Genomic DNA, 10,061 nt, shown 5'->3' on the forward strand with positions numbered 1-10,061 from the left:
CAATGTAGGCACTGCAAACGGCCCTAGAAGCATAAGACTGTTCAGCCAGACCTGTTATCCCCCTTAGGCATGCGGTCCGAGTTGCTGAAGTGGTATCCCCAAGGGGACTACCACTCTGGGCATTAGAGGTTTTCTTGTGTCTCCCAACTTGAAATGACCAGGTCTGCAAACACCAGTCTTGGTAATACCAGATCTGGAGCCTCAGGACCTATTGGGGCGTGTGGGCAGCTGCTTTAACTGGCCATCACCCCCTCCCTCTGTAGCATTGGCACGGAATCAAAGACCACAATCTCCCCTCAATCCTGGACGCTAAAAGCAGCTTGAATGACGGATGTGGTTTCTCCGGAATGGGGAAAAATACAATGCACTCAGTATACACAGGTTGACGTGTTATTATGCGGTCATTTACTCATAATGCATATATTCTGGTGCCAAGATACTGGCTGGAGTAAGCGAGTCCTGCCCCAGCATCTCCGAACCAAAGGTAACTCATGATAAAGGTCTAAGTCAGTTCATGAGTACTCCCCAATGTAGGCAATGTTCCAAGGTTGTGGTCCAAATTACTCTCAGTGCTGTGCCGCGTGATTGCCACCTCGCTTGAAATATTAGGCTAGGTGAGCACAGGTGGAGCTCCCGGACCATTAGGGCTGAGGCAGCATAAGAGGAACTGGACCACTGGCTCCTCAGGGGATCAACAAATGTCGTCCTAAGCCCACATTTACTGCTGGTCTCCAAGTGCCCTTTATCCGCTTGGCTTTGACGTCTCCTCCTCACAAAGTTATCTGCTATCACCAAGGAGCCCACATAGCACCTTCTTAGAGTCATATCAGAAACCCCCATCTCTTTTTAGCAATATTCATTGCCTGAGTATGACACACAGGCTGGAAAGAGATGCCCTCTCTGTGGTGCATAATGGTGATGCACATTGTAGAAATACCCAAAGTTGTAAACCATTTGTTGGCCTCATCCTTCACCCCCCCCCCCCCACCCCCTCCAAATTTAGCCATCCACAGGATGCTGCGTTTTTCAAGGAATGCTTATAGTACTTGCATTTTATAAAGTAAAGTTGTGTGGTTTGGTCAGGACCGAGAGCGTCCATTTACACCCTGCAGTACAGTCTTGTAGTCCGCAGGGGAGAGTAGCTCCAGTGCTTAATTTGAGACGATGGTTGCCGGTGGGGGACACCAGCACTTATTTCTGGGGGGCCGGCACTTATTTTTCTGCATCAGGCATTTACTGCAGCAAAAGAGGGGGGAAAACAGGCAACCGGTAAAGAGGAGGAAGAGAAGACAGAAAAGTGTCACTAAGGAAGAAAGCAGGAAGCCGCAAGAGGGATTTGATGTGACAGGGAGTGGCTGTAAATGGATTAAAAAGGCCTGAGATGGCTTTATGATTACGCAGCCTCAGTATTCTGTACTTGTACATTGGCCACGTGTTTCAGAGGAGAGCCTCACCACTACCCCTTTATTTACAAATTAAGCACGGAGTCCTCCTACACCCTCGAGGAGGACTGTCTGCCTTATTTCAACATCTCTCTTGCCTGGTGGGGATTCCTTTGCTCCAAAGGGTGCAACAACTATGACGTCTCTCTTCACAGCTCCCTTCTCGCTGAGTGGGAGCCGTTTTTAAAACAGTCCCCACAAGCCAACCGCTAGCCACCCAATCAGAGAAGGAGTTGGCAAGAGGCTGGGGGGGTGCAAAAGGGGGTGGCAAACCCTGACTAAGCAAATCAACCCCCCAGGAAGAATCAAAATCCCACCCACCCACACCAAAATGTAGCGGGTGTCGCAGCCGCAGGGTCAAAGGGAAGGGTAAAGGCAAGGGCGGTAGAAACCCAAGAATATTACCCAAAAGAAAACAGTTACGTTAGGTAGATGAGCTGCTCACGCAGTGTCCTTGGGTTGTCTCACGGCAGGGGCACTGAGTGAGCGAATGACATCACACAGACACAGACAGAGTAGATGAGATGCTCGCTCAGGGTCCTTGGGATGCCACACGGCAGGGGCACTGAAGAGCAGGCGAGTGGCTAGCAAGGGTCAAGAACAAGTGGAATGGCACTTGCAGCCCGGGCAGGTCCTAACGGATGCCCACAAATTTGGTCAAGTCAAGTCAAGAAATACTTTATTCGGTTCAATTTCAAAAACCACAAAAGTACAAAAACAAGCAAGAAGGTCCACAAGACACCAGGCAGCATAATTACATAAAAATACAATATAAGCAGGGAGGGAATACCCAATTAAAATTATTTAAAAATGCTGAAACATGATGTCAAATTTTAAATACGACAATATCTACAACAATCCATGGTTAAAAAGAAGAATAAAAAGATTTAAGACTTGATTCAAGTAGCAAGAATTAATATTTACAATAATTCATCTAGGACCAATTAATCTTTTTGCTGAGTCTCACTGCTATGGTTAAAAATCTAGCTACATTGCAAATTTCCCATATATCTGACAGTAATTGAAGGTATAATAAAGCTGGCTTAACTTGCCTAAACCCTTTCCCCTTTAGCAGAGGTATAATAAACTTTTTCCTAATGTCTTTACAATAATCGCAGAAAAACAGAAAGTGAACAGTGTCCATAATCGAACAGCCATCACATTTACACAAATCCAGGTCAAGGGGCTTGGTCCAACCAGGGCGGCCAGAAATCAAAAGGTGAATTTTGTCTAATCGGAACTTAGTTAAAAGGTATATGTGATTTGAGTTGTTAACAACCTTTAGGTAAAGTTCCAGATCATGCCCAGAGGATACAATCAATTGATGAGTTCTGACAGAAGGCTTTGACAGCTCCAATCCTTCTCTATCCATCCCTCGGTTCAACAAAAAAGTATTTCTGACCCACTTCAGATCACCTTTCACTAAGTTAGATGGCTTGTTAAACAGTTCAGGCCGACCTAGCTTTATACATAGTTGTTCTACATATTTCAGCCAAGGGATCTGGACCCAATGATCTAGAGTAAGGCAGTCCTTAAAAATTTCGTGGTTCACTTCCAATTCCGGGTTAAGCCAGACTGAGATCCACTTTAGTAGGGGGGCCATGGCGATTCGGTCTTCCAAATAATCCACGCCGCATTCCTGATGTACTATAAAGCCGGCTGTGGATCTTGGCAGGGAGAGAATCGTTTTAAGGAAGTTATCTTCCGTTACCTGAAGCATTTTGACTGGCCTAAAACCCCACAGATCTGCGCCATACATGGCGATAGCAATACACTTAGCTGCATATACCTTTAATACTGCCTCCAGGGGTTTCACCCCTAATTTACGTGAAAAACCCAGCACTGCAGAAATAGAACGTGCCAGGGCATTTTTTTTCTCCAACAATTGGTAGCAAGGGAAGCCAGGAACCGTAACACAGAGACCTTGCTTAACCCCTTCCGTGCGGGCGGAATTCCCCGCCCATGCTGACTCCGCCTTGCGCGGGCGGAGTCATGACGGAACGGTTCCGTCATCCGCACAGCTCACCCGTAGTGCATGACGGAACCGTTCCGTCAGCAGCATGGAAGGGGTTAAAGGGGCACCTCGATTAAGGACAATGCTGTCAGGAAAAAACAACAACAAATGTTGGAGGAAAATGCACATTGTAAAATGAACATGATGTTTATGAATGACCAACTGAAAGTTGGGAGATGTACAGATCATGTTTAATAAAACTGGGGCCTTTCTATGCACCATATCATGTTGTCAACAGAATGATTATTGGGTAAAAGGATACATTTCTGGGGAGGCAAGGCACAAAGAGGAGGGGGGGACTCACCCCTTGGGAGCGGTTTAAGTGGTGGGACGACTGTCACTGTGACCAGCAGTCCTGTGGCTGACGTACCATGGGATTATGGGTTACCATTGGAAGAGTCAGCAGAGTTTCCCCTGACTCTAAATAAGGGTGGAAGAACCATAGGTCAAGGGAGGTGGGAGGACAGCCGGAATACTGAGCTTATGTTGCTCCGCCAAACCTTAAATAACATCCCTAACCTTTCCTCTTGGTTCCAAAGCTGGAAAGCAAATGTCTTCTATCAAAGTCTCTGAAGAAAGAGTAGTCTTTTGTGCATTACTTAGACAACGTATTAAGCATTCAACAAAGCAGCTTCAATTTAATATGGTAGGTATGGTATGGTTGTGCCATCTGCTTATACATGAGGATCTTCAAATGCAGCATTCATGACATTCTGGAGAAGGTTCCAGTAGGGTGGGTTGATAGCTGGTCCACCTTAAAAGCAGATTTCACCTTATTATTTTGAATATAATTTGCATTAAGAAAACAGGCAACAGTGGGGCGTCTTTTCAGTGGTTAATGAGCTAACCCAAAGGCTCTGGTAAGGAAGGACCAAGACAAGGAAGACAGACTTGACGACAATCCAAGAGTGTACCAGTGGTCTGGAGCAGTGCTGACGTAGGTAACCCGGTGTGGTGTATCTTTTGACAGATGTGTGACTACAAAGGACATCATCCCCTCTGTGACCAGGAAGCCGGTATCCCCTAAAGTCTAGGGAGTGTGTAAAAAACTAAATCCAGCTCCAGGTCAGATTCACCTGGGTTAAAAGGAAGCTTACACCTTTATTAGTGGTGGATTTGAGTGACTATTAGAGCCACAAAAACTAGTTATAGGGATCGGCAAGCCCTGAAGAATGTCCCAGACCGTTTAGGCGACCAGCAGTGGGCAAAAACATGTTGGCAGATGGTAGATGGGTTTGAGCCATTGTCCTCAACATACCCGCTCACAATTGTTTTTAGATATTTCCGGTGTCCTCTTGAATAATGGTAATAACTTTGGAACACCGAGGTATTTTTAGTTAATCTGTATCCCGCCTTTTTGTCCAGTCGTTTTTATCTAAGAACTCCCTCCTTTCATTAAAGTCTTCGAGGAGGTTGAGTCCATGCTGGTGGTATTAACCTACCAGGGTGGGGAGAGGATGCCAATGATGAAGCATGACACTATTGTGTGGTGAGGTTTCCTCTTCCATAAAGCTACCATTCCTCCTCCTCTCCCTTTTATTTATTACTGATTGACAATCCAAGAGTGACTGAAACTGTTAGGTGCTCGTAGAAGATGGAGTGCAGAGGTGCTTACAAGAAGATGGGGCACCACTAAAGAACATTTAACAAGGTGCTCCATAACAGTGTGTAAATCAGTCTACAGAAAATGTGACATAAGATAATGAGGATTACAAGGGGTAGGAATCACTTCATTCATACTAGTAGGGAAGGATATTTTAAGAGTGTTTGGTCCAGAGAAGAGCAATCTTAGGATTTAAAATGTACAGCAGTGGTTAGGGTTGGCTTTACTAATAAGAATGTATTTCTACCTAAAAGAACCATTTTTAGCAACATTAGGATAATAAAAAACGGGGAAAAAACATAAAGTTCTAACCTATACCATGCTGTTTGCATGCAGCACTTTGATGACAGTTCATAGGTAGACTTGGGCGAACCTTGCGAACACGCTGTGGAAATCCATGGATTTACCCAAAAACTCAGCAAGATTCTGAAGAGTTCTCCCAGCAGGTGTAATAAAATGCATTGCTTGCTTTAGGAGTGAATTAAGATGATTAGCGGATCTTTTCATTGAAAATTAGTTATTGAGTTCAGCCAAAAGCAGTTCAAAGGAAACTTCAGACCTCAAATGTGTCCATTTCGCAAGCAGAAAACACTTGTTTCAGGGCCCATTCACTAGCTAGCTACCTGATTGTGCTCATGAAAGCGAGTGTAAACAATGCGCGCACAGCGGTTCTTGGTGCCTCACGCAACAAACAATGCTCGTACCAGTAATGGGATCTGTGAAAGAGCAAATGCGTGCGGGGTGGGGCGCCTGACACAACCCGAGCATTTGCTGTAACTCATCCTAAATTGGATACCACTGCCTTGCTGTGATGACGAATCCTTTCTATTGCACAGTGGGCACAGTGGCAAGACCACCAGGAGTGCTCGCACGCACTGCCCCCTTCTCTTTGCCTACACCAACCGTCGTCTCTGTGACATCACACGCAGACAGGGGTGAGGTGGGAGTCTCAGGGTGCAGTGGAGGTTGTCATTGGAGCCATCAAGGCCATGCCCCTTCTCCACATGGCTCCTCCCCTTTTACCCAGGGTTCACCCTTCTCACTGTGATGCATGATCATAATGTTTGGCCTCATATAAGCCAAAGCAATTTGTTTGGTATATATAGGCTTCAGAGGGTGTTTTCAATTACACATTATAAATGCACCTTATTCAGCACTACAGATCTCCCAAATGTGTGCCAGTACTTGCTCCAGAAGAAAACATAGGATAAATGCACCTTCATGTCTGATTCCTTTTTAAGGTGCATGCCCGGCTCCCATCGCCATGCCATTTGGATTTGGACAGACAGAGGCCACCCTCCTCACTGGGCATGTGCCATGATCATCAGACAGCTTTGACTTTTCATAAACATCACCGCTTTCTAAAATACATGAATATCGCAGTATGTGCCGCCTCTGCTCAGTAAGCGCAACTGAGTGCATGCACGCTGAACATGATGCTTAAAGAAGAAGCAAGGGTGTACACCATCCCATAGTACGGTTTTCACCATGTATACCAGGGGGTACAACCTCCACAGCTCCCGATATTGTGGCTTTTATGTAGTCACATAATATAGGCAACTGGCACTAATCTGACCTTGTGTGCCCTGTGGCCCAAAGGAGGAGAAAAATGCCTCATGATATTTTATTGTGTTCAAAGACAGGAGGAGGGACGTTCTGTGTTGGCAACATCCATGCATCTTCACAACAGACCGTACACTCTTCACCAACCAAAGAGCACATGCCCTCGTCCCCAGACAGCGCGCAATGCCACCCTTCCGACACAGAGTGCTTGCTCCAGCAAATGTATGCATGCACCATCTCTACAGAATGCGTGCATTATCCCAGAGTGCGGGCAGTCTCCAGGGAGGGCGTGCACCCTCCCCACAGTGCTTTTGCACTCACTGTCATATGTGCACCCTCCCAGCAAAGAGTGCACCCTCTCAAGATCACTTGTGGAGTCTGCTGGAACATGGGAACCCTGAGATCAGCGAGGGGCACCTACTTTTCAAAATCTGCAACAGAACATCTAATATCAAACAAGCATTTACAATGCAATGGTTTCGCCTTTGGAAAAGTTAGAGTTATTGGCATTGCTCATGACATTTCTTTTTTTTTTTTAACTTATAAATAAATGGCATTGTTATTTACATTGCCAACAGCTCTCTCAGCCCACACAGCCCTCACAGCCCACACAGCTCTCACAGCGCACATAGCCCACACAACTCTCACAGCCCACACAGCTCTCACAGCCCACACAGCTCTCACAGCCCACACAGCTCTCACAGCCCACACAGTTCTCACATCCCTCACAGCTGTCACAGCCCTCACACTTGATGCAATGATATACTGATACCAGGATCAGAGGTACACTAACATGGAGACTAGGATAACAGGCATGCAGTTAACATTGGGACCGGACACAGGGATACACTTACACGTGATCAGGGAACAAATGGACAATGGCACATATAAGAGGGGATATGCCTACACTGGGAGAAGAAGCACATGGATTTATGTACAGGCAATACACAGACACACAGAAAGCAAAAGGTCCCGGGGTACACCCATCATAGAACAGGAGGCACATACTTTGCGTCAGAGAATGAGCAAGGACCTGACAAATCATTGAGAACACAACAGATAATACTGAATAGAAGTGTAGGATTTTGATTTGAGGCAAAAACACTAGAGCAACAAGACAATGGAGCAGAGAACACCAATACTTCAACTAGGGGACATGATATCCCTTTCCAAGCAAGACATGCATCAACTGTGGGCCAGGGAAAACACCACAACAGAATGGAAAAGAACCAACTCTATCACACGCAATGCACTAATAATGAAATAGGGACGGGACAGAAGGAAATCTGCAGCAGTAGAGCAATGTGTAATAATCAGTTGGGGAGGTAAAGTCTTGGTGCAACTGCTCTGCAACTGGACATATCACCAACACAGTTCTCAGTAAACATTAACTATAGCCTGGGCACTGAGTGTTTCTAGTTGTTTGATGTAATCTTGCTTTGCAACGGGACAAAGGTGAGTTGCTAACAGATGAAGGATGAGAATGCAGACTTGGCTGATGCATATAGTCGGTAGTATAGGAAAGTGTGATATAGTAAATCAGACTCTGTCAATAAATTATTTATTAGTAATGTATTGACCTTCCTTAAAACAGTCATCCACGCACCTTAGGGTTTTGGCCATCAGTATTTATTTGGCAGCTTTCTCCATTGTCATGGGCAGTAAAACATTATCTGCTGGTTGTTGATATGGGGCATTTGCAAAAGCCCGGCCTTTCTACTAGTTTCCCACATGGCCAAATATGTGGTTCGTGCTATGTGCATTTGTTGTACGGGTCTGTGAAGTGAAATTAAAAGTAAAGTTTTTAATTTACCAGGTGCGATTTCTGTCCACCTACTCTTGAACCTTCCTCAACAATTAACCAACAATTAAGCTATCACTGTCTAAGTCTTTGTGTATGTCATTGGCTATAAATATCATGGGCCCTACACATGTTATCCCACTTTCTGCTTAAAAATTGAATGAAACCTAAGTTACTGCATACAGTGCTAGAACACGCTAGTGGGTAACCATGTGCTCTTCAAATATCTAAAATAAATTCTTGAAAGCTAATACTGGAATTATGTACCCTGTTGCTTGATGCAAGATATTAACTTTGCTGCTGCATGTGGGTCTGGCGTCGCCATGGAGAAGAGTGGGAACATTCAGCTGGAGATTCCCGAATAGAGCAATTCGGTTCTGAGCCACTTAAATCAACTGCGCATGCAGGGACGTCTGTGTGACATTGTGGTGAATGTGCAGGGGCAATCGTTCCGTGCACACAAGGTGGTGTTAGCGGCCAGCTCGCCCTACTTCCGTGACCACATGTCATTAAACGAGATGAGTGCTGTCTCCCTCTCTGTCATCAAGAACCCCACCGTGTTTGAACGTCTCCTATCCTTTTGTTACACGGGCCGTATCTGCCTGCAGCTGGCGGACATCATCAGTTATCTGACTGCTGCCAGTTTCCTGCAGATGCAGCATGTCATTGACAAATGTACGCAGATTCTGGAGGGCATCCACTTCAAAATTAGCACTGAGGACACAGAGCAAGAACTTAGTCACCCAAAACCTGCAGAGCGACTGCCTGATTCTCACCGAGTGAGCCAGAGCTTGAGCCCACGTCACAGCACCCCACGTGGCAGCCGGCATGGTCAGGTCAGCACAGTGCTGGACCTCCGGGAGCTGAGCCCCCCGAGGAGTCCACCAGCCCTCAAATAATTGAACAGAGTTCGGACGCAGAAAGTTGTGAGCCAATATTGCGCATTAACCGGGTAGGACAGTGGTATGTTGAGACAGGGGCGGCGGATCGCAGTGGGCGGAGTGAGGATGATGTGCAAGTAGTTGATGGGATGAGAATCAAGAGTGAGAACATGGAGGAGTGGCTTGGAGTGGAAAACCAGCCATCTGGAGAGGATGGGAGCAGTGCTGAGGAGGTGACGGCTATGGTGATTGATACCACGGGCTATGGATCTGGGAGTCAGGAGAGCTATGGACTGGGGTCATCTGGAATCAAGGTAGCCCGGCCAACTAGCAGTGAAATGGACAGGTGAGTGTGCATTATTTTTTTATTCACACACAATATTGACTTCCTTTTGCAACTGTGTTGTTTAATTTTGATAGAGGAACTATACATCTGCGTTCCTTATACAACTTACTAAAAGCAGTCCACCGCTGGTTGTACGATCGAGTTTCATGTAGCTCGATAACCTAGTAATGTAGTATTTTGATTGGAAAAAATCATGACGCGATTAGACTTTTATTAATTGGACAAGTGTAGAATGGGACCCAGTCCTCAATAGGACTACGTGTGAGTGAGAGAGGACCTGAAATCCGGCGGGGGTCTGACCGGTCAGCACCACGGGCTGCTTCTTCCGCTCCGGGGAAACAAGAGAGTGGATGGGGGCTGGGCAGAAGCGGGAGACCGCCACCCTCGTGAATGAGGCCGGGGGACACCGTT

The 10,061-nt window shown here is 46.1% G+C and overlaps 1 pseudogene; it reads left to right on the forward strand.

The window, feature by feature from the left end:
- Window positions 1-8,740: 8,740 nt before the first annotated feature.
- LOC147705770 (zinc finger and BTB domain-containing protein 37 pseudogene) lies at window positions 8,741-9,654 on the forward strand (annotated as a pseudogene).
- Window positions 9,655-10,061: the final 407 nt, after the last annotated feature.

The sequence above is a fragment of the Lissotriton vulgaris genome, chromosome 7 (assembly GCF_964263255.1).
Source record: "Lissotriton vulgaris chromosome 7, aLisVul1.2, whole genome shotgun sequence".
Classification (NCBI taxonomy): domain Eukaryota; kingdom Metazoa; phylum Chordata; class Amphibia; order Caudata; family Salamandridae; genus Lissotriton; species Lissotriton vulgaris.